This window comes from Camelus dromedarius, chromosome 2 (assembly GCF_036321535.1).
Source record: "Camelus dromedarius isolate mCamDro1 chromosome 2, mCamDro1.pat, whole genome shotgun sequence".
NCBI classification, from domain to species: Eukaryota; Metazoa; Chordata; class Mammalia; order Artiodactyla; family Camelidae; genus Camelus; species Camelus dromedarius.
Genome location: NC_087437.1, coordinates 18,822,654 through 18,849,277, shown reverse-complemented (window position 1 = coordinate 18,849,277; position 26,624 = coordinate 18,822,654). Strand labels below are relative to the sequence as shown.

Below are 26,624 nucleotides of genomic sequence, written 5' to 3'. Positions count from 1 at the left end.
ACATCAGCATCCAGGCCTCCTTCTTCAGAATTTGGGGATGATGGGTAACTTGTTCTAGGGCTTTGTGCAAGTCTTTTCACCTTTAAGGGCTTAGATTTCTCTCTGTATAAGATGAGTGGGCTATACAGTGTAATTTCTAAGTCTTCAAGCTCCAAGCTCTAAAATTCTAAGAAAATAAGCTCTCAAATATTCTGCTGGTAGGAGTGTAAAGGATATATCCCATAGAGAGTGTAATTTGGCAATATTCTTCAAAATTACAAATACCTCTACCTATTGACCCAATAATTCTACTTCTAGGGATACATTCTGTAGTTACATTTTCATATGCAGAAAATGATATAAATTCAAGGTTGTTCACTGCAGCATTGTTTGTATATCGAAAGACTGGAAATAGTCTAAAAATATCCATCAATAAGGGACTGATAAATATGGTATATCCTTACAATGGAACATTATATAGCCAGAAAATAGAATGCATACAGAATGAAATACTGTATCACAAGAATGAATAAAATACTGTTACATGCAGTAGTGTATGAATATCAAAACAATGTAGAGGAAACATAAAGCAAAAGAAGCCAAACACAAAAAAGAGCACACTGTATGAATCTATTTAATTAAAGTTCAAAAAGAGGAAGAAGGAATCTGTAGAGATAGAAGCTGGGATAGTGGTTACTCCTAGTGGGGCAGGGCAGTGACTGAAAGGGGTCACAAGTGGGTTCTGAGATATTTGTCAGGTTCTCGATTGATCTGGAAACTGGCCACACAGGTGTGTTCAGTTTGTGAAAATTTATGATGTAGGCAATTTTTTGTACATATTCTATATAGCAATTTAAGAAGACTATATAAACTACAAGCACTCATATGAAACAACCTAATAGATATTATATGAAAAAAAGCAAACATGAGTCAAACACTTCCATATATGTTAAAAAATGGAGAAAATACACTTGTGCTTGCTTATATCTGCATACATTACTTTGGAAGGATGCTCAAGAAACTGACAACATTGGTTGTCTGAGAAGAGATTCATAGCTGAGAGAAAGACTTATTGTGTGTTCGGTTGTACATTTTGGATTTCAAACCATGTGAATTTATTACTTATACAATGAAAAGGAAGCACTCAAATTCTAAAACAGTAAAAAAGAAAATAAAAATTTTTACTTTTTTTTTCTTTAATGGAATCACTGGGGATTGAATCCAGGACCTCATGTGTGCTAAGCATACACTCTACCACTGACCTACAACCTCCCTCCAGAAAATAAAAATTTTGTGAGCCTGGGAAATACTTGAAAGTATTTAGAAAGAAGGAAAATAGGGGTAAAACACCAGATTATACAGTGAAGTAAAATTCAGAACTGAGTAATGGGGAAGTGGGGTTGTGGAAAACATTTGAATTTTCTAAAATTGGACAGCTAGAACCTTTTCTTTATATTCACAACTTTAATCATGATTTAAAAACTATTCACAACTTGCTTTTTCCATTAAAGCTGCTATATTTATTAAAGGAATATGATAATACATATACTGGTTTTAACAGTAAGATATAAAAAACCTATGAAGAAAAAGATAACTCCCTCTCACCTAACCCCTCCTCTGTCAGCCCTCTGAACTTTCCAATGTGATAAATTCTTCCACCCCTTTCTCTATGCCCACTTGAATATATACATAAATGGTCAGCAATATACTAACAGGATTATACCACTCTTTATCATCCTGCAATTTGCATTTTCCACTTTAGCAATATATCATGGACATCCCTCTCCATCAATAAAAATAGTTCTCATTTTCATTATACAATATTGCATAGTATGGAGGCAGTACAATTGGTTCATGTATTCCATTACTTATGGACAATCAGTTTGTTCCCAGTTTGTTTGTGTTAGTTTATACTACAAATAATATAATAAGCATCTGTGTTAGTGTCCTGTGGCAACTTTAACAATTACCACAAACTGAGTGGCTTCAAACAATAGAAATTTATTCTCTCCCAGATCTGGAGTCCCAAAGTCTGAAATCAAGGGGTTGGCAGGCTCTGAGAATCTGTTCTGTGTCCCTCTCCCAGAAATCCTTGGCAGTCTTTGGCTTGTAGATGAATCACTCCCATCTCTGCCTCATTCTTCACATCACCTTTATCTTTGTGTCTCTATCTCAGATCTTTCTCTGCCTTTCTCTTGAAAGGATGCTTGTCGTTGGATTTAGGACCCACCCCAAATCTAGGATGATCTCATTTCAAGATCCTTAACTTAATTACATCTGTAAAGATCCTTTTTCCAAAAAAGGCTATGTTCACAGCTCCAGGTGGACATATCTTATGAGGGCCAACATTCAACCCACTACTGTATCCTTGTGTACATCCTTGCATCTAGTATTTTCTTTTCCTCAGTTTTTCTGTAGGGCAGGTTTTATGTATTTTTTGGTCTTTGGGAAGGTATATGTATTTTAAATTTTAATAGTTATGCCCAGATTACTCCTAGAGTTTATGGCAATTTACACTACCATCAGAGAGGAACCAGGGCTTGTTTCTGAATGTATCATTGATTGGTTTTGTTAATATTTGCCAATTTAATGAGTGAAAAATGGATTACTGTTTTAATTTGCTTTTCCATGATGGTTAATTAAATAAGTATCTTTTTAATGAACCATTTGGCTTTTCTCTTCCCATTAATTGCCTCAGAGTATACTTTGCCTATATTTTAAAAACATTGAGCTATTCGGTTTTTGAAAAAGTCCATTTATAGAAACTCAAGTTAGAAATACAATGAGTTTGCTATGTTTTCTGCCACTCTATTTCTATTGTTTTTTAAGTTATATTACTGCTCTTTAAAAATTTACTCCGTTTTTGTTCTGTATATTTTTATGTCTTTAACTCTCTTGAAACATATTTTTGAATATGATATGGTTCCAGATTTGATATTATGAATAGTCAATTAAACCAGGATCATTTATCAAATAAACTATTCTCTTCTCACAGGACTGTATGCCACCTTTGCTTTATATTAAGTTCTACTTAAGATTCCATCCCAGACTACTCAACTATTTGCCTGCGCTATTACAGTAGCAATTAGTTACAGTAACTTTACAATATAGTAACTTTACAAAAAGTTAAAATTTTGGTTTTCAGTAAGAGAAATTCAAGTGTGCCGCTAAGAATGAGGACCATGAAATTTCCTGGTTGAGTGCAAAGATAACAGGAGATAAGGTATGCGAAAAAGGCTGGGTAAACTGTAAGGCTCTGCAGATAAATGTTAGTTGTTATCACAAGACTGAACACACAGAAGAAAAATCTTGGGCTTGGAAGGCTGGACTTTTGCTTTTATGACCAGTGCAGGGATTAGAAAGGCCAGCTGTGGAATAGCAGACCTAGCAGCCCCACTCCCAGAACAGGAGTGACAGAGAAGGGGGAAAAGCAAAATGCTGTAGCCAGGAATCGTTCAAAGTGCAGAACTGGGGAGAGTGACTGGGGAGAGAAATCCAGCAAGGAAACCTAGGAACACAGGCGTCTCTCGGAGGAAGCTACGAGGCCGGGGCAGGAGGTGGGTCTCTCCTGAAGGAAGCTTGCTGAGGATTCCTGATCCCTTGTCCTCTGGGAGCCACAAAGAGGAGCAAGAGTTACCGCACAGCAACGACACGGCCGGGCAAGTATCCGGAGAGGAATAGGCGGCGGTTCAGCCTCTCTTCCCGCGGGGCCCTGCTGGGCCCAGCAGGACCTGGCTCGAAGGTCGGGGATTGGCCAGAGCGGCGCGCGGGGCGGGGCGAGGGCTGCTGGAAGGCGGGCACGCGCTGGGGCGCGGACGCGGGCACGGCGGCGGCGCGCGCGTGCTCCGTCGGTTGGTGCGGCGGCGGCGGCGGCAGTGGCGGAGTGGGCCATGGCAGTCGGCGGCGGGCTGGTGTAGCGCCGCGCGGGGCAGGGGGGCGGCGACTGAGAGGCGGGGATGGGGGCGCCGCAGCTGGACCGTCGCTGTGGCCTGGGTTGCTGACCGCGCACTCGGAGCCAGGAGCCGGCGGCGGCGGAGCTCCGGGCAGGTGAGTGCGGCGGCGCGGGACCCGGATGCGGCGCGGCTGAGGGGCGGCGCCGTCGCGGCGGGCCGCTGAGGTGCCCCCGCGCGGGCTGGCGGCGCGCTCTTGCCCGCCACTGCCTGCGGCGCCGGCTGCTTGGCTGCCCGCGCCGCGCTTCCTGCCGGCGCCGAAGACACCGGCCCGCCGGCCCGCGGGGGCGCCTCGCTCGCCTGCGGCCCTCCCGGGGCTCTCCAAGGTGAGAGGCGCTCCTCGGCTTCCGGGCGGCAGAGACGCGGCCGGGCGCCCGGGTCTGCCGGCGCTTTGGGTCGCGTTCCTGAGGAGCGTCTGGGGAGAGGCGGCGTCCTCGCCCCCTGCGTCTGTGGTGAAACCGCGGAGCTCCCGACCCTCAGGTGCCTTTTTGCGCAGAGTGTATTTTAGGGGCGGGGATCCTGGACTGTTGGGGTATGTATAGTCGTGTTTTCAAATCCCAACGCCGCCACTGAACAGCCCTGGGGCCTTGGGCCAGAGTGTCCGGATTTGTTAATGGGAATAATACATGCATCGTAGGGTTATTGTGAAGCTAGGACCAGATGATGTGCATGACCGAATAGCGAATGCTCGGTAAATGGTAGGCTGTTAGGAGTAACTCTGCTGCAGCGTCTTCCCTTGCTAGCTATTGCTGATTCCCGTCTACGGCTGTACTTTTGGGGGGCACATTTGTTTCCGAAGTGCTTTGATGTTGCAATAACCTCCCCTAGAGGTGCTTAATGTTGGAGCTTGTTATATTACAGTGGCTGAAGTAGAATCCTATAGTCTCATCCTTGAATCCTGGAGTCTCTTTTTTCGCAAAGGCTGCCTTGAGTACATGTCTCAGGTACCGAGTGGGAATTGCTGTTGAAATAAAACTGAGCGAATTTAGGATTCGCTTAGGATGGAAGATGGTGGGACACACAAACTTTTGAAGTGCTTTGCTGTTTAAATAATCTTAAGTGACACTTAAACTCTGTCACTTGTTACAGAGTATAAACACAGAAGAATATGGAAACAGGCTCCTTTTTCTGCATTGCTACATCCGAAGGGAGTGACAAGTGCTTTTGTAAACATCATTGTGGGCAGTGTTACTGTCTGGTGAAGTCATCATGATTAAATTAGATGAGTATTTATTTTGAAGCACTGAATGGATGTTTAGAAATATGATTCCTAATAAAATCATCTCCAACGAGTCAGAATTCTCAGCAGTTCATTAATCATTTGGGGATTTTTCGGCTATGCTGTAAGATTTTCATGGTAAAAGCAGAACATGCATATGGTAAAAGCAGAACATGATAATGTAGCAGAGGAGAGGGTGGTCAGGATAAAGATCTTAACCCAGTTTCAGAAGGCAGTTGTGGAACAAAGTAAGAATCTTAAGCTTTAAACTGGAATTGTATTCGCTAAAGCAAAAATGACTAAACCCCCAAAGGTTTGTTATACACCCTCTGATTCACATTCTGATGAGGGTCTTCTTCCTTCAGGGTGTTTTTCAGAAATAGAGAAAATTGAGTTGGTTTTTGATTTGCTGCCATTTTGCACCTCTTGCCTATATTTGGTGGTTTTCTTAGAGACTCATCCATAAAGGCTTTTGATCCAACTTGCTTTGTGAATGTAAACAAAATACAAAGAAAAAATTAAAAATTAACCTTGTAGTCTAAATTACGTTCTTCCTTGTAGTTTAATTGTGTTCTTCCTAAATTAGGATCTTCCCTGTTACCTAACTTTAAACTGGCGAACCCAGCAGGAGAAGCACTGCTAGCCACAGTGAAAAGGCTAGGGGTCAGAATTCACATCTGAGGGAGGGGAGGGTATAGCTCAAGTGGTAGTGCTGGCTTAGCATGCACAAGGTCCTGGGTTCAATCCCTGGTACCTCCTCTATCAATCAGTCAATAAACAAATAAACCTAATTACCCCCCACAAATCTAATAAAAAATAAAAATAATAAAAAGCGTTAAAAAAGAGTTACATCTTAGGCCTGGTCTTGGGTCTCAAATAGCTGGGACTTTGGGGATGTCACCCAGTTTTCCTGGGCCTCACCTTTTTTATCTATAGAATTTGAGAGTGTGTGTCCGAGGGTGGTGATGGATTAGAGAATCACATTATATAAAGGAACCTTCCAGGTGCTATGCTTTTATGGTTTTCCTTCTCTTCACTCTCTTTATCTCTTTTGTTGACTTTTTCTTCTCTTCCTGAGTTCAAAACATCCTAATGCCTCAGGGCTTCCAAGCCTGTACCTCTACTTTTTCCTACCTGTACTCTCTCTTGGTGATCTCATCTTTTGCTGTGGTTTAAATACTATCTGTGTTGTTGATGCTCAGATTTTTATCTCCAGTCCTGAACTTCAAATTTCTTCTACCTGCCTGCATATCATCATTCTTTGTCTGTCTTAAACTTAACATGTTCAAAGTAGAGCTCTTGATTTCCATTCTTCATGGAGACTGTTCCTTCCCCAGCAGTCTCCATTTCATAAGAGCACTCCTCTGCCCTCTCTTCCACAAAGTGAAAAATCTGGTGGCCGTCCTTAATTCATGCCTTTGCCTCACTGCTCTCCCACCCCCACACACAACCAGTACTTCAGCAAACCCTGTTGATTTTGTCTCCAAAATATATCCCGAATATATTTACTCCACTTTGTTTTTATTGCCCCCATGCCAGTTTTTCCTGGGTAGTATCTTCCTAACTGGTCTCCTTGCCTTTGGTCTTGTGCTCCTGCAGTCCGTTTTCAAACAGCAGTCAGAGTGATCTTCACTTACTTTCCCGGCTCCAGTGGCTTCTTGTCACACTAAGAAATAAATCCAAACTCTTTACCTGCATTATCAGCTAATTATCTTGTTTATTTTTCTTGTTCACTTGTTTATGGTCTTTTCCCTCCAACATACTATAAGCTCTTTGATGTCAGGAACCTGTCTTCCTTGGGGTATTCTCAATAACTAGAATGATGTCTGGACATTTAACTAGTGCTGAATGAACACATGTGTGAATGAAATAGGTTATGAAATCTTCTGATTCCAAGTGTAATATGTACTGAACACATTTGGCTCTTTTTTTGGTCCCAGATTTGTGCAAATGAGAAAGTAGTCACAGGGCCTAGAGTTATTCTATTAAGTATCCTTACTCTCTCAGTCTTCGTTAAGGTACTATAGCTCCTGAAAAGGTTACACACTTAGACATTAAGCCTTTGATAACAAAAATATGGATTTTGTCCATTGTGTACTGGATCATTAGTATTTTTGTGAGTAAGGAACCAAATGAGCGTTCCAGCCTTGTTTTGTTCTTTAGAGGCATTAAATTTTGGTTTTGACTGGAGGAGACTGGTTCTAGAATGTGACAGTTTAATCAAGTATTGCATATGAAATCCTACATAGTAGCAGTTGGAATTTTGACAGAGAGCAGGTGTTTTTATTTCAATTACACTATTTTTTCTGAATCTGAATACACCCCCCCATCTCCTCCTCTTACTTATGTGCATTTACGTATGTATCTTCTGACCATTTGATTCAGTTATCATATCTTACCATATCTTGGGGCTAAATCCCTATCATTTGGCTTCTATTAACTGCTTTCTTGCAAGCTTTGTTATTGTAGAAAGAGGCGAATAATTTAGGCTTTTCCCCTTGCTTGAGACCAAGTCTCTGTAGCATTGAAGACTATCTAGCAGATTTGTGAACAAAGAGGGTATGGAAAAAATCACTGTAGTATTTCATCATCAAAGTAGGTAATAGGAAGAAATACTGGAGAAGGAAAACCTAGACTAGAAGAATACTACTACTCACTGAACATTTAGTAGAAGAGAAGGAAGATTAGGGAGAATACCATAGATTTCAGGCTTGTATGGGGCAATTTCCCTTCTCGCTCCTTTTTACTTCTTGTACCCCTTTCCAAATTTTGACACTTGGATTATTTTCCCTCTGCCCCGTTTCCATTCCCTTATTTCTATGTGCTGTTTTTCTGAGGAGTACCTATGCGCCCTTGGTAGTCCCACGTCTGCTGGAACACCTTGTGTAAGAGGAAACTATCCTTTCTTGACAAGACCTTTCTTCTTTATCATAATCTAAGTCTGACTTTCTGGATTTTTCCAGCCATTGGGTCCCGCTTTACCCTGTAGAATGGCTCTAAACTGGTGCACTTCTGTTTTTAGTTGTTGTTGTCTCATACATTCCATGGTAGCCTTTATGTTGTCATCTCCAGGTTAAATAATTCTGAGTGACAAGCTTCTAATTGACAGGAAAAATGAAAGGGATTGGATGTACGGTTGGGTGTGTATAGTGTGTTACCTACCAGTTGCTCTGATAATGCAGATTGCATATCTCTCATTTAGATCTTTCTTTTTCTGAGTCAGTAGACTTTTTTTTTTTGTAATGAAAAGGCATTTCTTAAAAGGGGAGTGACATTGTATTTTTAAAATTTAAAAAAAGAAACTTTTTCATGTATATTCTTATGAGTTTTAACACATGCATAGATTCTTGTAACTACCACCACCACCAGCAGTATACAGAATATCCAACACCCCAAAGAATTCCCTCATGTTATCCTTTTGCAGTCAACCTCTCCTTCATTTTTTCCATTATTTTATTTTTTGGGGGGAAGCAATTAGCCTTTTTTTAAATTGAAGTATAGTCAGTTACAATGTGTCAATTTCTGGTATATAGCATAATGTCCCAGTCATGCATATATATACATACATTCATTTTCATATTCTTTATTATTAAAGGTTGTTATAAGATATTGAATATAGTTCCCTGTGCTATACAGAAGAAATTTGTTTTTTAATCTATTTTTATATATAGTGGTTATCATTTGCAAATCTCAATCTCACATATTTGTCCCTTCCCACCCCCTTTCCCTTGGTAACCATAAGATTTACTATGTCTGCGATTCTGTTTCTGTTTTGTAGATAAGTTCATTAGTGTCTTCTTTTTTCTTTTCTTTCTTTCTTTTTTTATTTTCAGATTCCACATCTGCGTGGTATACGGTATTTTTCTCTCTTTCTGGCTTATTTCACTCAGAATGATGATCTCCATATCCATCCATATTGCTGCAAATGGCATTATGTTATTCTTTTTAATGGCTGGGTAGTATTCCATTATATAAATATACCACAACTTCTTTATCCAGTCATTTGTCAATGGACATTTAGGTTGCTTCCATGTCTTGGCTATTGTATATAGTGCTGCTATGAACATTGGGGTGCATGTATCTTTTTAAATTAGAGTTCCCTCCAGATATGCCCAGGAGGGGGATTGCTAGATCATAGGGTAAGTCTATTTTTAGTTTTTTGAGGAATCTCCATACTGTTTTCCATAATGGCTGCACCAAACTACATTCCCACCAACAGTGTAGGAGGGTTCCCTTTTCTCCACACCCATTCCAGCATTTATCATTTGTGTACCTTTGAATAATAGCCATTCTGACTGGTATGAGGTGATACCTCATTGTAGTTTTCATTTGCATTTCTCTGATAATTAGCGATATTGAGCATTTTTTCATGTGCCTATTGGCCATTTATATGTCTTCATTGGAGAATTGCTTGTTTAGTTCTTCTACCCATTTTTGGATTGGATTGTTGGGGTTTTTTGTTAATAAGTGGTATGAGCTGTTTATATATCTGGAAATTAAACCTTTGTCAGTTGCATCATTTGTAAATATCTCTTCTATTTCATAGATTGTCATTTTGTTTTGCTTATGGTTTCCTTTGCTGTGTAAGAGCTTACAAATTTAATTAGGTCCCATTTGTTTATTTTTGCCTTTATTTCTATTGCCTGGGTAGACTGCCATAGGAGAACATTGCTAAGATTTATGTCAGAGAATGTTTTGCCTATGTTTTCTTCTAGGAGGTTTAGTGTCTTGTCTTGTATTTAAGTCTTTAAGCCATTTTGAGTTTATTTTTGTGTATGGTATGAGGGAGTGTTCTAACTTCATTGATTTACATGCTGCTGTCCAGGTTTCCCAACACCACTTGCTGAAGCTCCCCTTCATTTTTAACACTTGGACTTGTTTTTTAAAGAGAAAATTTCTCATGGATAGAACATATTGAAACTTGGAATAAGTGGATAATTGACCAACCTAATTGTTGGATTTCTTTTAGAAATAAAAGTGAACGAATTCCAATCTTCAACATAATGGATTTACATGCAATAAAATAGTAAACCTTCTAGATGGAGAAAATTTTTTTTAAGTTTATTACAGTTGTTACTGTTGTTGTTTTTTCTTGACTACACACCAGCTGTGGCACTCTGTCCACCTGTGGTTATTAAGGGTCCCTGTAGGACGTGCTTCCTCTCTATGTCCCTTGTGCCTCTTAAACAGTAGGCTCTTTTTTTTTTTAATGGAGGTACTGGGGATGTGTTCTACCACTGAGCTCTTTCCCTTCTCCCAGAGAAATGTTTTAAAAGATTTTCAATTAAAAATTATTGTGTAACTTCTGGAACCTGTCAAGTGAGGCAAATCCCATAATTTCAAGTTACAATAGGGACTATTTATCAGAGAAATTTGAGGGATAAGTCTGTGATGAAATCATCACATACCTTCTCATCCTTTGATAAACCCGGAATTCATATTTACGGCAGTCGCAAGGTAAACTAGGATAAGCTGGAGATTAATTTTGTTATGATTATGTTATGAAGTCTCAGCTTTTCTCCTTGCTTTCTTTCTAGCATTGTCACTTTGTTCTAGCCTATCCATTTTATTCCAGCACTTAGTTGTGTTAATTTCTTCAACTTTCTTAAGGATTGAAGGGAGGATGTTTACCTGTATAGCTAAGTTGTATTGCACAAGTAGCTTTCCATTATTCAGTCAGCTTGTTTCCAGCCTAAAGCTGTCAATAATCTAGAAATTCGCTCGTTTCCTCAAAAAATGTACAAATCCTTCCTCTGAGTCCTGGCTCCAGGATCTACCTATCTTTCCCTCACCTCTTCACCAAGAATGTTTTATTTCCTTATTTCCTCGAATATTTAAAATAGGTCACCTGAAGTTATTATCAGTTGACCCTTTGGGAGTATTTACTGCTGAAATAAAGAACATTAATCTGGCAGTCCCCTGTGTTGTGGTATTGGCTACAGCACAGGTCAGTGGCTCACAATCTGCTGCTGCAAACCCGGAAGGGACTGCCACATCCCTGGCCCTGTAGTTTATCTCCTGCTGCTTTGGCTCCTTGGGAGACCACCAGGCAAATGCTCATTTGCCTTCAATGGAAATGCGATCCTGATTATCCATGCCTTTAGGAAGAGGATTATGTGGATTAAAAGAAATCCATGGGTAATCCAGAAGCTTTATTTAAACTGCAGTTTAACCACATTCCTGATCATAGTTTTCCCTTGCATTTCTAATAATTAATTTATTATGCTTACCAATTTCATATCTATCTTCTACTATTTAGAGGTAATGGCAGTTGGGAAGTAAAGAAAATATGGGAGGGGTCAAAGGAGTTATATAATTTACAGGCATTGCCCCACGTAACTTGGTGTTTACTGGGTGGTTTAACCACAGTGCTTACTAGACCTTGAAGACCTGGATTCCATGAATTCTTTACCTGCTGAGCCACTGGAAGAAATTTGAAGTGACTGTCAACAAGAGGTCAAACTCCCTTTTGAGATATTTGTAATTTACTATCTTAAATGATTGAGCTTTTGTGATTTAAGTGAGTATTTCAGATTGTCAGAATTATAAGTTTACTGCAATTTGAAATTCTCTTTAATATTTATTTAATCATTTAAACTGTTGACCATTTTCACAGGAATTAAACTGAAGACCTGCTATTTGAAATAGAGGTGCTCAGTTTTTGTAGCCAGGCCACTAATTACTGTCTCCAGCAAGTTACTTACATGTAGTTTAGTTACACAGTAGTTAATTTCTATTAAATAGTTGAAGTATGGTCATTTAAAATTGCTTATTCTTGAACTACTGATTTGGTGTAGGTCTTATATTTAGACATTATTAAAATGGATGTTTTCCTCTAACTTTATAAATCATTACAATTTGCTACCTTTATGTTACTGAACAAAGATTTATCTAGAACTTATCTCTGCAGTTGTATATTTTCATAAGTTAGGTTCCATATTTATCAGTTATGTGGACATCATTCCTCTAATTAAAATTCATTACAGTTAATTACTGGAGGCATGTCCTGGGGAGAACCAGCTGGAATTCTCTTAACATGCTTTTTTTTTGCACTGTGAGCCTAAGGAAACATCCGTAGGAGAAGACAGTTGTTGGTTTTGGACAACGTTGTAATCAATTATAATTATTTCATTTTTGATCTTTTGTTGGTTGTGGAAATTTCACATTTTCATTGGAAATCATTAGTTTTAACTTTTGATGTACTTCACTCACCATTCCATTATTAAATTATTAAGCTGTTTTGTAACTAACTGAGAGGCTTCTGTGTTTCAGGTTTTTATTCTGCCTACAGGGAGTGTCTACTCTGTGTGTGTGTGTGAGATAGAGAACTGTATATGCCATACCAACCCGCAATAAGTACTTTTTACCTTTAACTTGTGAAGAATTCATTATCTTCTCCTAGAGCCCTAGGCAGTTATTTTTTAACCAATGATTTCTTTAACTATATGTATTCTGTATATTGTTACCTGCTTTTACATAAAAATATATAAATTTATACAAAGAATATATATAAAGTCAATTAAAGCTGTGGCTGTCAATATAGCATATTAGAAAAACTCCTCTCTGAGACTTACTATATAGAATTAGACTATGATCATAGATAACATTATTGAATGCTCACCTGTATGTCAGGTTATGCTAAGCATTTTTTCCATATTATTCATTTTAGGTTCATAACAAACTTGTAATGAAGGTACTAATGATATCAAAAGGAAGCAATTTTCCAGTCATTTAACCATTAACTGTCTTTCACTCACTACTCCTAAACAAGTTTCTATGTATATAGTCCGGTTATATGGATAAGAGTTAAGAGTTAAACAATGAATTAGTTACATGATATAGTATGCCTTTGTTTTGGATGTAAGATAAGCTTTTCCTTTTCCCTTGGTGTTACAATTAGACTGTGGTTTTGTGGTTTGTCATATATATGCAAGTAACGAAAATGCTTAATGTGTGTATGACCTTGCATAGTTAGAGGTTGTAGTCAGCTTGTGTAGATCATCTTTACAGTTTTCAAATAAGAAAACACAAAGTATTTGTTCCCTCTTCTGCTCAGGTAATTTGTTTGGGTGGTGTATTAAAACATGTTTGCTAAGCTTGATCCTAAAGCATTGGGAATAAAGGAAGGTAGACATAAATTTACTGTTGAATAAGTGAACCAGTGAACTACAGTTTTTAATCCTTTAACTTAAAAAAATGAATAGAACAAAAAAAAAATACCAAAAAAAAAAAAAAAAAGAATAGAGAAGCATTTATACCATTTGGTCTTTTTTTTCATATTAATATGAGAAAGGAATGTGAGCATTAATATTACATCTACCATTAGTAGTACTCAGACAGAAGGAGATACATAGGCCACAGTAGTGGTTTTCTGTGTAACTTTGGAGCCTAGGTAACTGGTTTCAGGCAGGTTTCTGGTTGTGGCGCCATTAAGCCATTATGACAGTGCATCCGATTCTGCAAGTGGGGATTTGTGACCATCTTCTTTTCTGCTGAGAGTTGGGCTCTTAACGAGTGTGCCTCTTCCTGTAGACAAGCTGTGAGTGGACTTATTTGGGGCAAGTGGGTCGCTTTTCCCTCTTAGTAGTCTGAAATTTTTCTAATGATAATTTTCACTGAGTGACTTGCTAACTCAGTGACTTGCAAATGTTATTTTAGTTAACTAGTTCTCCTTTAACAATACTTCCCAAACTATGTATTATTTTACAAAATAAAAAGAAAACACTTAGAATAAGAAAATCCTATCTTGTAAGTTCCATAATAATTTTGAGCTAACCACTAGTTTTGAATTTATTTATAAGCAACGGTTTCTTTATTTGAGGACTGTGTAGTTTCAAAGTTACAGCGTTATTTCTTCATTACTGGGTGGGTGTGGAGATCTAAAGCCATTGAAGTACTATCCATTTTGAAAATGAACTATTACAATAACTTAAGAGAAGATTTACACTGACTGCATACATCTAGTTAGGTTGGGATCTGATTTCAGTTAGGAAAATATTTTTAAGGAGCCCAATCCTTTTGAAGTCTTCATATATCATTGACAGTGTCAGTAATGGAAAATGTTTGCCTTAAAATGTAATCTCAAAATCTTAAAAAGTAGCAGTTTTGATGTTTACATGGTGAAATACTTTACTTTTAAGAGAAACCCAGATTATTTAAAATGACACTATTACATAATTATAAGGTATTGCAAAATTAAACACAGTGGACTCTATAATGTTTAGTTTAAGTATCATTAAAACCTAAGAAAATTGTATTTTTCTGTCTTCTACACTGATAAGTATTATACTTGTACAGTTAACGCATAGGTAGGTAAGACAGAGGTCTCTATTCACATGCATTCATTTTTGATTGAAATCTAAGCCTCCACCACCTTCTCACTACTGGAAGTTTTTATATTGTAAAAATAGCTCTGGGCTTAGCATCAGAAACAAAACAAAACAAAAATGAGTGATCTTAGCTTTCCAACTTACCTGTCACTATGTGATTTTGAGCAGGGACTTTAACAATGAATGTGAAGTAGTATTTGTTGAGTTCACACTTTGTGTATGACCCTGTGTTAGGTATATGATAGCCAAAGTTTATGAAATGCTTATAATATAACAGGCATTTTGCTAAATCCTTTGAATGCATTTTATCTTATTCCTTTAAAAAGTCTCTGGTAGTGTCATTTCCAGTTTACATATCAGTAAACTTGGTTTTTAAAAGATGGATTGTTTACCCAAGGTCACAAAATTTGTGAGTGGTGAAGCTGGAATTGAAACTCCATTTGACTATACAGACTCTTGCTTTGCTATAAACAGACCATTTTCAGCTTACATTGGTTCTACTTTTGTGTATTCTTTTCTATGTTATATGCTGTCACCTTAATCTACCTTTTTTAAAACTAAATTCAGCCTTTAGTACATTGCCTGATGACTTGGAAATCTTGCATGGTGTCGTTGATGGCTTGTTGCTGTCCCTCTGGGGGAAAGGCTGCTATCAAGAATATTAATTTGGTTGCCTCTGATCATAACATTATTCAGAGATTGCTCAGCTGTCCTCTTGATTGCCTTTGTGCAAGTAACCCAAGATCCTTGGAGTAGAATTATAAAATATACTTCTATGATCTGAGGACAAACTTGGAAGGGTTCCCCAAAGATAGGGAGACAGGGAGGGGAGATATTAAAATTCGTAGTCTAGAAGAGCAGGGCAGGATGCTTAACTATGACAGTGGGTGAGAACGGGAAATTTGCATTTGAGAGATATTGAACATTTTGGGAGTTACTGGGTTTCTAGGAGGACTAGAAGCAGAAGGAACAGGAAAGCTTCCTTAATTTTGTTTAAAAGGGCTATGTGTATGTACATATGTGTATGTAGTATGTAAGAGGTTCAAATTTTGACTAATTCTGTTAGGAAAAAGACTGCTTTTCTTTTAGAAAAAGGTAACACTCCTGTTATTTTCAGATTTTATTTTTTTTTAAAGTTAATGGGAATTAGCTTTTAGGTACATTTTCACCTTTCCTGAGATATCCCTAGTTATTCAGTAACCATATGCTAGTTGTAAAATTCAGATAAAGAAGGAAAATACAACAGAAAGTGAAAGTCCCCTTTCAGATCTTTCTATTCACAACCTCTGTTCTCCCTTTCCCATTGCCCTCTTCAGAGATAATTACTGTTACACTCAGCCTGCATACCTTTCTCTGTACCTTTTCATACATACCTTTTCATAATTTATTTCAAATGGGATCATTTTCCATTTTCCCTAAGTATCTCTTTTACATATGATTGAAGTTTACCAGGTCAGTTATCACTTTTCAATTTAACGTATATTTTTCAAAAACCTGTTATGTGTTCAGATATGTGCTACACAGACTTTTTCCTTAAAGAGATTCTTTGAAATCTAATCAAATTGGTAAGGGGCTAATGTGAACAGGGAAAGCCTAGAGACACAAATGTGGTTGAAGAAATAGAATAATTGTCATTTAATTATCTCATAAAGTCTCAGAATTTAAGAGGAGACTTAGGTACCGCTTAGTTGCTAGACTAGGAAACTGGGTCTCTTGGGTCTCTTTTTACTGTTCAGGATGAGTATTGCCAGTGTTCTGTGTTTCCACTTATATAGAGTTTCACTCTCTTTGGTGAGAAGATGGAGATAGGAGAATAGATGCCAGTGCCATCACACGGTTTTAGGCAGGTTTTTTAACCGGATATAAAGTAGTTGCTTGATGGATCTGTGTCAAGCTGGAGGGCCGTCAGACCTATTGAAGGATATTTTTTGAACTTAACTTTTTTTGTTACATGATAAATACTACTTCAGAATTTGAAAGTACTGAATGAAGACTTCCTCCAGCCATGTAGTTCTCTTCCCTGTAGGCAACCAAAGCTAGCAATTTCTCATATGCCCTTCAGGGAGCTTTTTGCTTTTTCAAATATATACGGGTATATATGCTATTCTTCCACTCACTATTGTGTAAGTATCATATTCTCTTCTTTTAAATTACATAAATAATTAGCAGAGGTTGGAATTATGTAGGGAAAGGGAAAATGATGCATATTGTACCATGAGTGATAGGTGGCCCTGACCTATAGATACGATATGCATAGCTCTTTGGTGGATCTGCGTAAGATACTCTGAGACCAATAATTTCTTCCTTCATCCATTTCTGTACTCAATAGACTTGATTCAATTTTGCTTTTGCATCTCAGACACAAGGTATATGTGGAAAAACTCTGTACTTTTTCTATATAAGCATTTAATCCTTTCACTTTATTTCTTATTTTTTGTTATATATTTAGTAAGCATTTATTGCCTACTGTCTGTGGAATCTATTGCTGTTTCCTTCCCTCTCCCCCATATTTTGGCAACAAATTTATTGATATATATTCATATATCATACAATTTATCCATTTAAAGACAGTTCATCCATTTAAAATGTACATTTCAGGAAGGAGGGTATAGCTTATTGGTAGAATTCATGCTTAGCATGAATGAGGTCCTGGGTTCAATACCCAGTACCTCCATTAAAACAAACAAACCAACCAACCAACCTAATCCCCCCCTTCCCGCCAAATAAAAAAATTTAAAAATTGCACATTTCAGTGGGTTTTGGTTTTTTTTTTTTGGTATGTTCGGAGTAGTGCAAACCTACCAAAATCTATTTTAGAAAAATTTCATCACTTCAAAAAGAAACTCATTTTCCAATCCCATCCCTGCTCCCAGCCCTATGCAATGACTAATCTACTTTGTGTCTGTGTAGATTTGCCTATTCTGGACATGTCATATAAATGGAATCATATGATATGCAGTCTTTTTGAATGGCTTCTTTTATTTAGCATAATGTTTTCAAGGTTCATCCATACTGTATGTATCTGTACTTCCTTTTTCATTGCTGAAAAAATTTTTCCTTTTTCTGTTTCACCAATGTGTTTTGCTAAATATTAAGGCTATTAATCAGATAATCTATGCCCTTGGTGTTCTGTGTATCACTTGATTGTGAACACTTTGCTGTGTATTTATAAATTTCTTAGAGTATTGGAAGAGTGAGGCAAAGAGTGAGCTCTTCTTTGGTATCACTGGCAAGAGTTTTATTTTAAACGGAGTATGACACTTGGGAATTAATCTTAGGTTTAACTTTTCATATTTTTTTCTTAACCTCTATTATTTATTTATTTGTTTTTCTTGGGAGAAGGATTTATTACTTGCAGCAAGTAAAGAGAACACCAAAGATCTTTCCTAAAGCAGTGTCTCTCCTATTATTATTTGTTTGAGCTAAAAATACTGTCTATAATATCTACACTTGAACCTAAATTAAGAAGGAAGATAGATGTAGAATTAGAGTGTCCAAAATGAGACAGTTTCATATTTAGAACACTCCTGTTCTGGAACCCAGTCGAGACTAGTCTCCCACAAAAAGTTTCACAGAACACCTGGAGTTGCCTTACTTGAATCTCAGCTATTTTGCAGCATCTATATTTTAAATAATGATTTCTGTTAATCTGTCAGGTATCTAAAGCATAATTAACTCTTATTTGTTCTCTTTTATAAAGAAATTGATTCCTGAAGTGTTTTGTTTGTTTTTGGCTCTGATGGGCTTTTTCATGAATAGATAGGAGGCTTTTTTTCCCCATATAAATATTTCAAGACCTTTTTCAAGAATGTGGATATCTTTTTCATCAGATGATGTCTATGTTGAATTTTCAGGAGATAGAACTGTTGTGGTATTAATTCATGAGTAGGCTTAGTTGTCTTAATGCATCACTACTCAAAAGTGTGATCCCAGTGCCGATTGCCATACCCACTGTGATAGCTTACAGAAATCAAAAGTTCATAATAGGAAAATGTGGGTTTGTATTTTGTATTTTGTCTTTATTTTTCTATTAATTCTTTTTATTGTATTTTAGGAAAGTATTAGATTGCTACAATTGGAGGAACCCCATTAATTCAATATTACTGACAGTTTGAAAAGAACGGGGGACTGTCAAATGTCTACGTTCTAGCTTTAGGTAGCCTCTGGGCACATCAATTTAGTTTTTCAAACTTTATTTTTTAACTGAGGTAATTGTAGATTCATATGCAGTTGTAAGAAATAATACAGAGAGATTATATACTTGACAGGGTTTCCTCCAGTGGTAACATCTGTAGAACTACAGTATATTATCATAACCAGGATATTGACATTTATACAATCTACTAACATTATTCACATTTCTCCAGTTTCACTTGTATATGTGTGTGTAATAAATTCTACACAATTTTATCACTTGTGTGGTTTTTTTTAGACTTATTTCTTCATTTTTAGAGGAGGTACTGGGAATTGAACCCAGGACCTCGTGACGCTAAGCATGTGCTCTACCACTGAGCTGTATCCTCCACCACCCCTCCACCGCAGTCAAGATACTGAACATTTCCAGCACCACAAGGATCCCTTGTGTTGCATGTTTATAACCACGCCTACTTCTATCACCCCCCTTCTACCTTCCACCCCCTACTTGGGTCTCTGTATAAATGGAATCATTCACTATATAACCTGTTGAGATTGACTTTTTTCACTTGGCATAATTCCCTGAAGATTCATCCAAACGTTGCATGTATCAGTAGTTTGTTCCTTTTTATTGCTGAGTAGAATTCTGTGAGATGGATGAACCACAGTTTGTTTAACCATTCACCTACCTGTTGAAAGATTTGGATTGTTTCCAGTTTTGGACTGTTACAAATAAAGCAAGTATGAACAGTTGTGTGAACTTAAGTTTTCATTTCTCTGGAATAAATGTCCAAGAGTGCAATTGCTGAGTTGTATCCTAATTGCATCTTTAGTTTTATAAAAAACTGTCACAGCCCCTTTTATCATTTAAGAAGTAACAGGAAGCCTTCTATAAACAAATGCTAGCTGCAATATATAAACAAATCCTAGCTGAGCTGCCTTTCTGGTTGAAGTAAGCTTAGAGTTCCACCTGCTTGATCACGACCAAGGGACTGTGCCAGCCTTGCCTGCTCTCTTCACCTAGGCTGGAACTCAGAGCCAGATAGGTGAAGTGACTTTAAAGAATTTTTTAAAAATTTAGAAGTGATTTTAGGCTTCTTACTGGCAAAGCTGGTACTGGAACTCAGGTTTCTTGATTCCTAGTTTTTGTTATCTTTATAAATCAGTTATATTTTCATGCATATTGACTGAATGATCAAATAGTCGTTTGTACCAGGACATTTACCATTAACATACATATTATTTTGTACTAAATTATGTTCGTTTTATTTCTCCTTTATAATACTTAGGACTCTACTTAAAATATACATATATGTAATTATTTAAAATTATGTTTAATTTGTGTTATCTGTAAGTTATATTTCAGAATGATAAAGGGATGCTGTGAAATTTTTGTTATTTTTAAAAAGGGAGCATTGGGTCTGAAATGACTGAGAACCTAAGGATAGGTGGGATGTGGTGGTGCAGCACATGGGAAAACTTTGGTGGCAGGGAGCCTGGCATCTTGGAGTAACTGAACGGAGGCCAGATTTGGCTTGAGAGGAGAGTTGAGTGGGAGAGGTGTGTAGAATAAGGGATGTGTAGGATGAGTCCAAGAGAGAGGCAGGGTCTGTATAGGACCCTGTAGGAAGAAGCTTGGAGAGTTGTTTGACCAGAACAAAAGCTGAGGGGTTGTGAGGTACAGAGTTGCTTGACCAAGTGGAATTATACCTGAAGTGGACTTTGAAGATCAGGTAATTTAACCGTCCCATTTTACAAATAAGAAAATGAAAGTTAAGGGAACTTTCCCAAGGTTAAACAATTAACAGATTGGCTGAAACATAAACTTGATCATGTTAGTCCATTGTTTACACTTGACTGCCAGGCAAAGGAGTTAAATTTTAGATAGTTGGGGAGCATTTCAGGTTTTGAGCAAGAGAATTCCAAGATGGAGAAGATGGCTGGATGGCTGTGTGCAGGCTGGAGGCAGTTGGTAATGGACTCCACAGAGTCAGGAGCCCCATGATTTTGTCCCCTGGTTAAATGGAATCACTAAATACAAGTTCTGATCTTGACTTATGCTGAGTTATTTAATAGTTTTGTGGGTTAATATGCTTGTCTCCCCTTCTAGATATAATATGCCCACTACTTTTTACTTCCTGTACATGCTGGCTCAGTACTTTAAGTAATGAGTTTTAATGTACGTTCTCCCAGCACCAGGATTTAGATTGGATCACTAGCTTAGTAGAATCTTCATTTCCTCTTCCTGCATCAACTTTTTACCTGGTTGTGTATTTTGGTTCAGTATATTGATGGTTGCCTGCAAGGATTAGTTTATGCTCTCTGTAGCAAAGCTCTTCTCCAGCAACCTTACTTTAAAATAATACTGAAAATCAGGAAATAAGAACACTGTGGTTGAGATCTTGTTCAGAAGATTATTTTTAAAAAAGAGTTTGTGCGTACTTAATGTTCTGTAGTATTAGTCATATTTTCGTCCCATGTCAGTGCACTATCTGCTCACCAAGGTTGGGTGAATAAGCTGTCCTTAGGTGAATAAGAATCCTTAGTACCATTTCATGACTCACACTGAAGGCAGGCCTGTAGTTACTGAGCAAGTAAATAATAGTCTTTAAGGAGACTACCACCTTCTGGCCTTTATTTTTTTTTTAATTAAAAATTTTTTTTAAATTTTAATTAAAGTATAGTTGATGTACAATATTATATAACTTACAAGTGTACAATATAGTGATTCACAATTTTTAATGATTATACTCCATTTATAGTTACTATAAAATATTGGCTATATTCTCTGTACTGTACAACATATCTTTGTAGCTTATTTTATACATGGTAGTTTGTGCTTCTTAGTCTCCTACCCGATCTTGCCTCTCCCTCAACTCCTCTCCCCACTGATAACTCCTAGTTTTGTTCTGTATATCTGAGTCTGTTTATTTTTTTTATATTCACTAGTTTGTTGTATTTTTTAGATTCCATGTGTAAGTGATATCATACAGTATTTGCCTTTCTCTGACTTACGTCACTTAGCATAATGCTGTTCAAGTCCATCCATGTTGTTGCAAATAGCAAGATTTCATTCTTTTTATGGCTGAGTAGTATTCCATTGTGTGTGTGTGTATCATATCTTCTTTTTCCATTTGTCTGTTGATGGATACTTAGTTTGCTTCTATATCCTGGCTATTGTAAATAGTGCTGCTGTGAACATTGGGGTGCATGTATCTTTACAAATTAGTGTTTTTGTTTTTATCAGGTGTATACCCACGATTGGAATCGCTGGGTCATATGGTAATTCTATTTTTATTTAACTATTTTATTTAGATATATTTATTTTTAATTGTTGGTACATGCATATTATATAAAATTTAAAATGAATACAGTGTGTGAAATGTAAGTCTTCTACTCTTTCTCCCAGCTACCTAATTCTCTCAGGAGGTAATCACTCTTTTAAATTTGTGTGTGTGTTGTTCCTTAGATAACCTATGCACTTATGAATATACACACATATAAACCCCACCCTCACAGATAGTAGCATAGCATACTAATTGTTCTTTGTGTCTTTTCTTATTACTTAACAATATATTTGATATTATGTATATATAGTTTCAGAACTGCTTTATTCTTTTTCATGGCTTAGTATTCTGTTGTATCAACATGACACAATTTTTCTCTACTTGTATATGAATAGACATTTAAATTGTTTCTAATCTTTTGCTATAGTTTTGACTAGTTTTGAAGTGGCCAGATTTGAAGTCAATGTTTGCAAGCTATGTGTGGAGACAGAGAAAGAGAGATGGGCCATTATAATGATGGAGTCAAGGGAAGAAGATGAGCAGGAGAAAATCTGGAGAGCCAGGAGAAAGAAGGAAGAGAAAGAGTTAAGGAGAGAGAAGTAAAGGATAGGAGTGAAATAACCCAGGTCTCCCCAAGGCAGATACTGAAACCAAAGACTCAACCTTTATATTACTGTTTGGAACCAGACTGTTCCAAGTTATTAGCCATATGATCTTGAGCACGTTTTCTATTTTCTCTGTAATTTCCTCATCTGTAAAATGGAGTAAATGGGATAATAACAATTCATCATATGTTAATATACTTACAGCTTTTAGCATAGCATCCATCCATATTGAGAAAACTTTCTGCTCCACCTCCCACCAGCTTTACTTTTATTTAGCCTTTTACAGCTCAAGTGTACTTCCCCCAGGACCATCTAGGTTGTACTAAGAGCCTCTTTTCTGTATCCTATACCATTGTCTAAAGATTTCGTCTCATACCTCTGGAATTCCCGTATCTAAACCAGCACTAAAATATTTAGCACAGTGTCTGGCATATAGTAGGCAATTGATAATGTTTGAGTTAAACTGAAGAAAGCCTTGGGCCTTAGGAACAGTGAACCTAAAGAAATGCCAATCTTTCCACCCTTTCCCCAACCACCCAGTTTTCATTCCCTGAGGCAACTGGTGCTTGAAAATGGGTTTTTCCTCAATTTATATAAACAAATACATACATACATACATACATACATACAATATTTATATATCCCCCTTCTAAAAAATAACAACAGTAGCATACTCTCACATTGTAGTCATACCAAAAAGGAATGCTTTTCAATTCTATGGGGACTTCACCCAAATAAAAGTTTAAGAGTTATTAGGTTTTCATGTAAGACTTACTGTAGCGTGGATAGCTGTGATTGGTGAATCAACTGCCTGTGGCTACCAGTTACGAGATTGTGACGGCTTTTTTTTTTTTTTTTTGGTGCAGCAATGAAGCTTTGTAAATAAAATCTTAACATTTTAGGCACTTTTTTTTTTTTTTTGAGATAATTGTACACTTAGAGGAATCCTGGTTACTCTTTACTCATATTTCCCCAGTGGTAACATCTTGCATAACTATAGAAAAAAATCAAAACCAGGAAGTTGACTTTGGTACAATCCATCCACCTTATTCATATTTCACCAGTTTTACATGCACTTATATTTATGTGTATTTAGTTTTATGCAGTTTTATCACATGTACAGATTTGTTTGATTACCACCATAGTCAAAATAAAGCAGTTAAATCACAAGAATCTCCCATACGTTTCAGTGGTCTCAGCTACCTTCCTCCCTCCCACCCTTTCTAACCTCTGGCAATTGCTGATCTATTCTCCTTCTCTCTGATTTTGTCATTTTAAGAATGCTGTGTAAATGAAATCCTTCAGTATGTAACCTTTGAAATGGGCTTTTTTCATTCAGGATAATTCCCTGAAGATCCATTGAAGTTGTTGCACATATCAGTAGATATTCTCTTACATAACCATAGTATGCTTATGGAATTTAGGAAATTTAACTGATAAAACAGTATTATTTATAATCCATATTCTTACTGTTCCAGCTGTATTAATTATATTCTTTAACCTATCGCCATCCAGCCCAGTATCACATTGTAAATATGTTTGTCAGGTTTCTCTAATTTCTTTTAATCTAGAACAATTTCTCTTTTTTTTTTCTTTAATAACTGATATATTTGGAAAGTATGGGTCAGTTTATGTTGTAGAATGTCTGTCAATTTGGGTTTGTTCTTCATGTTTAGGCCCAGGTTATGCATTTTTGGCAGGAGCACCATGGAAATGATGTTGTATATCCCTTAGCATACACAGAATGCTAAGTTTATTCCATTATTGGTCATTTTAACTTTGCTCTCTTGATTAAAGTGATGTTGACCTGATTTCTCCATTTAAAGTCATTGATTTTTTTTTTTTCCTATTCATTCCTCCCTCCCTCTCCCCAAACCTCTAGAAACCATGATCTTTTTATTGTTTCTGTAGCTGTGCCTTTTCCAGAATGTCATTTGGTTGGAATCGTACAGTTTGTAGCCTTTTCAGACTGGCTTCTTTCATTTAGTAATATGTCTTTTAAGTTTCTTCATGTCTTTCATGGCTTGATAGATCTTTTTTTTTTACTGCATATATATTTTAAAATTTACATATATTGTTTGTTACATCATTGTTTCTAAGAATGTTTAGAGCTTTAGCTTTTTAAACTTACATAGTTATCAAAGGAATAAAGCCAAGCACAAAATAAGAATTAACTCAAAAACATACAGACACCCTGCTATTAACAGCAACATTATTTATAATTGCCAAGATATGGAAGCATCCTAAGTGCACATCAACAGTTGAATATATAATGGAGATGCAGCATATATATATATACATATATATATATATGTGTGTGTGTGTGTGTATATATATATATATATATATATATATATAATAGAATACAGCTCACCCATAAAAAAAGAAGGCTACTTTGCCATTTGTGGCCCTTCATTCACTTTTTTTTTCACTTCTAAAACCAGAATTTTATAACCAGCAGAGATATTTCCCGTTACATCAAAAACAACAAAATACCTAGAAATAAACTTAACCAAGGAGGTTACGTACACTCTGAAAACTGAAATGACATAAGGAAATGAAAAGATTTGTGCTCTTGGATTGGAAGAATCAACACGATCAAAACGGCCACACTACCGAAAGCAATCCACAGATCCAGTGCAACCCCCATCAAAATACTCACGACATTCCTCACAGAACTAGAATAAACAATTCCAAAATTTATAAGGAACTACAAAAAGACCTTGAATAGCCAAAACAATCTTCTGTAGGTCTCTTTTTTTTCTCTTTCTTCTTTTTGTTCTCTTTTCTTATGGTTTGATGACTAGAGAAGGTCCTTTAACATTTGTTGTAAAGCTGGTTTGGTGGTGCTGAAATCTTTTAGCTTTTGTTTATCTGTGAAGCTTTTGATTTCTCCATAAAGTCTGAATGAGAGCCTTGCTGGGTAGAGTATTCTTGGTTGTAAGTTTCTCCCTTGTATCACTTTAAGTATATCCTGCCACTCCCTTCTGGCCTGTAGAGTTTCTGCTGAAAAATCAGCTGATAACCTTATGGGAGTTCCCTTGTATGCTATTTGTTGCTTTTCTCTTGCTAATTTTAATATTTTCTCCTTATCCTTAATTGTGGTTTTGACTATTTGCCTTGGTGTATTCCTCTTTGGGTTGATTCTGTGATACTCGCTGCACTTCCAGGACTTGGGGGACTGTTTTCTTTCCCAAGTTGGGGAAGTTTTCGGTTATCATCTCCCAAAATTTTCTCAGGTCCTTCTCTCTCTTTTCTCTTTCTGGGACCCCTGTAATAGGAATGCTAGAGTGCTTCATGTTGTTCCAGAGTTCTCTTCAACTATCCTCATTCCTTTTTATTCTGTTTTCTTTTTTCTGTTCTGAAGTAGTGATTTCCACTAATCTGTCTTTTAGCTCACTGATCTATTCTTCTGCCTCATTTAGTCTACTCTTGGTTCCTTCTAGTGTATTGTTCATTTCAGTGATTTTATTCTTCATCTCTGGGTATTTTGTATATTTTCCAACTCTTTGCTAAAGACTTGGCTCTGTGAATCTTTACTCCTCTTGAGTTCTCTGAACATCTTGGCTATCATTACTAAACTCTTTCTCAGATAAATTACCTATCTCCTCATCACTTATTTCTTCTTCTGGGATTTTATCTTGTGCCTTGGCCTGGGAGATACTCCTTTGCTACCTCATACCGTCTATCTTTCTATGTGTTTGTGATTCCTTCCACAGGCTTTTGGGATTATTGTTTTCTTATTTCTAGTATCTGCCCCTGGTGAATGAGCTGGACTGGAAGCTTATGCAGGTTTCCTGGCAGGAGGAGCCAGTGCCTGCCCACTGCTTGGTGAAGCTTGGTTCTGGACCTCTGGTGGCTGTGTCTAGACTAAAGTCATTAATTTTTGCTTTTGTCGTTTTAAGTATTTTTGTGGGAGGATACTTTGAATCTAAGTAAAGATCCTGTTACTCATCCAACTTTTACCAATTTTAGCATCCCTTGAGGGCTTGTGTGTGTGTGTGTGTGCCTAAATCAGTTATTATGGTTTCTAAATGGTGATAAACTTTTAATGGCCAGTAAAAAGGCAAAGCTGACTTCTACTTCCTCCAGTTAACAAGTAGGAAAAGCAATTCTTTCAT

At 37.0% G+C, this 26,624-nt stretch overlaps 1 protein-coding gene across 1 annotated transcript in view; it reads left to right on the top strand.

Annotated features, from left to right (window-relative positions):
• The first annotated feature begins 3,869 nt into the window (after nucleotides 1-3,869).
• PIK3CB (phosphatidylinositol-4,5-bisphosphate 3-kinase catalytic subunit beta) overlaps nucleotides 3,870-26,624 on the top strand; it is a 149,670-nt gene continuing 126,915 nt past the window's right edge. Inside the window, exon 1 of the mRNA XM_031443314.2 lies at nucleotides 3,870-4,026. The gene's annotated coding sequence lies outside the window, so the exon portion shown is untranslated. The remainder of the gene's footprint in view (nucleotides 4,027-26,624) is intronic.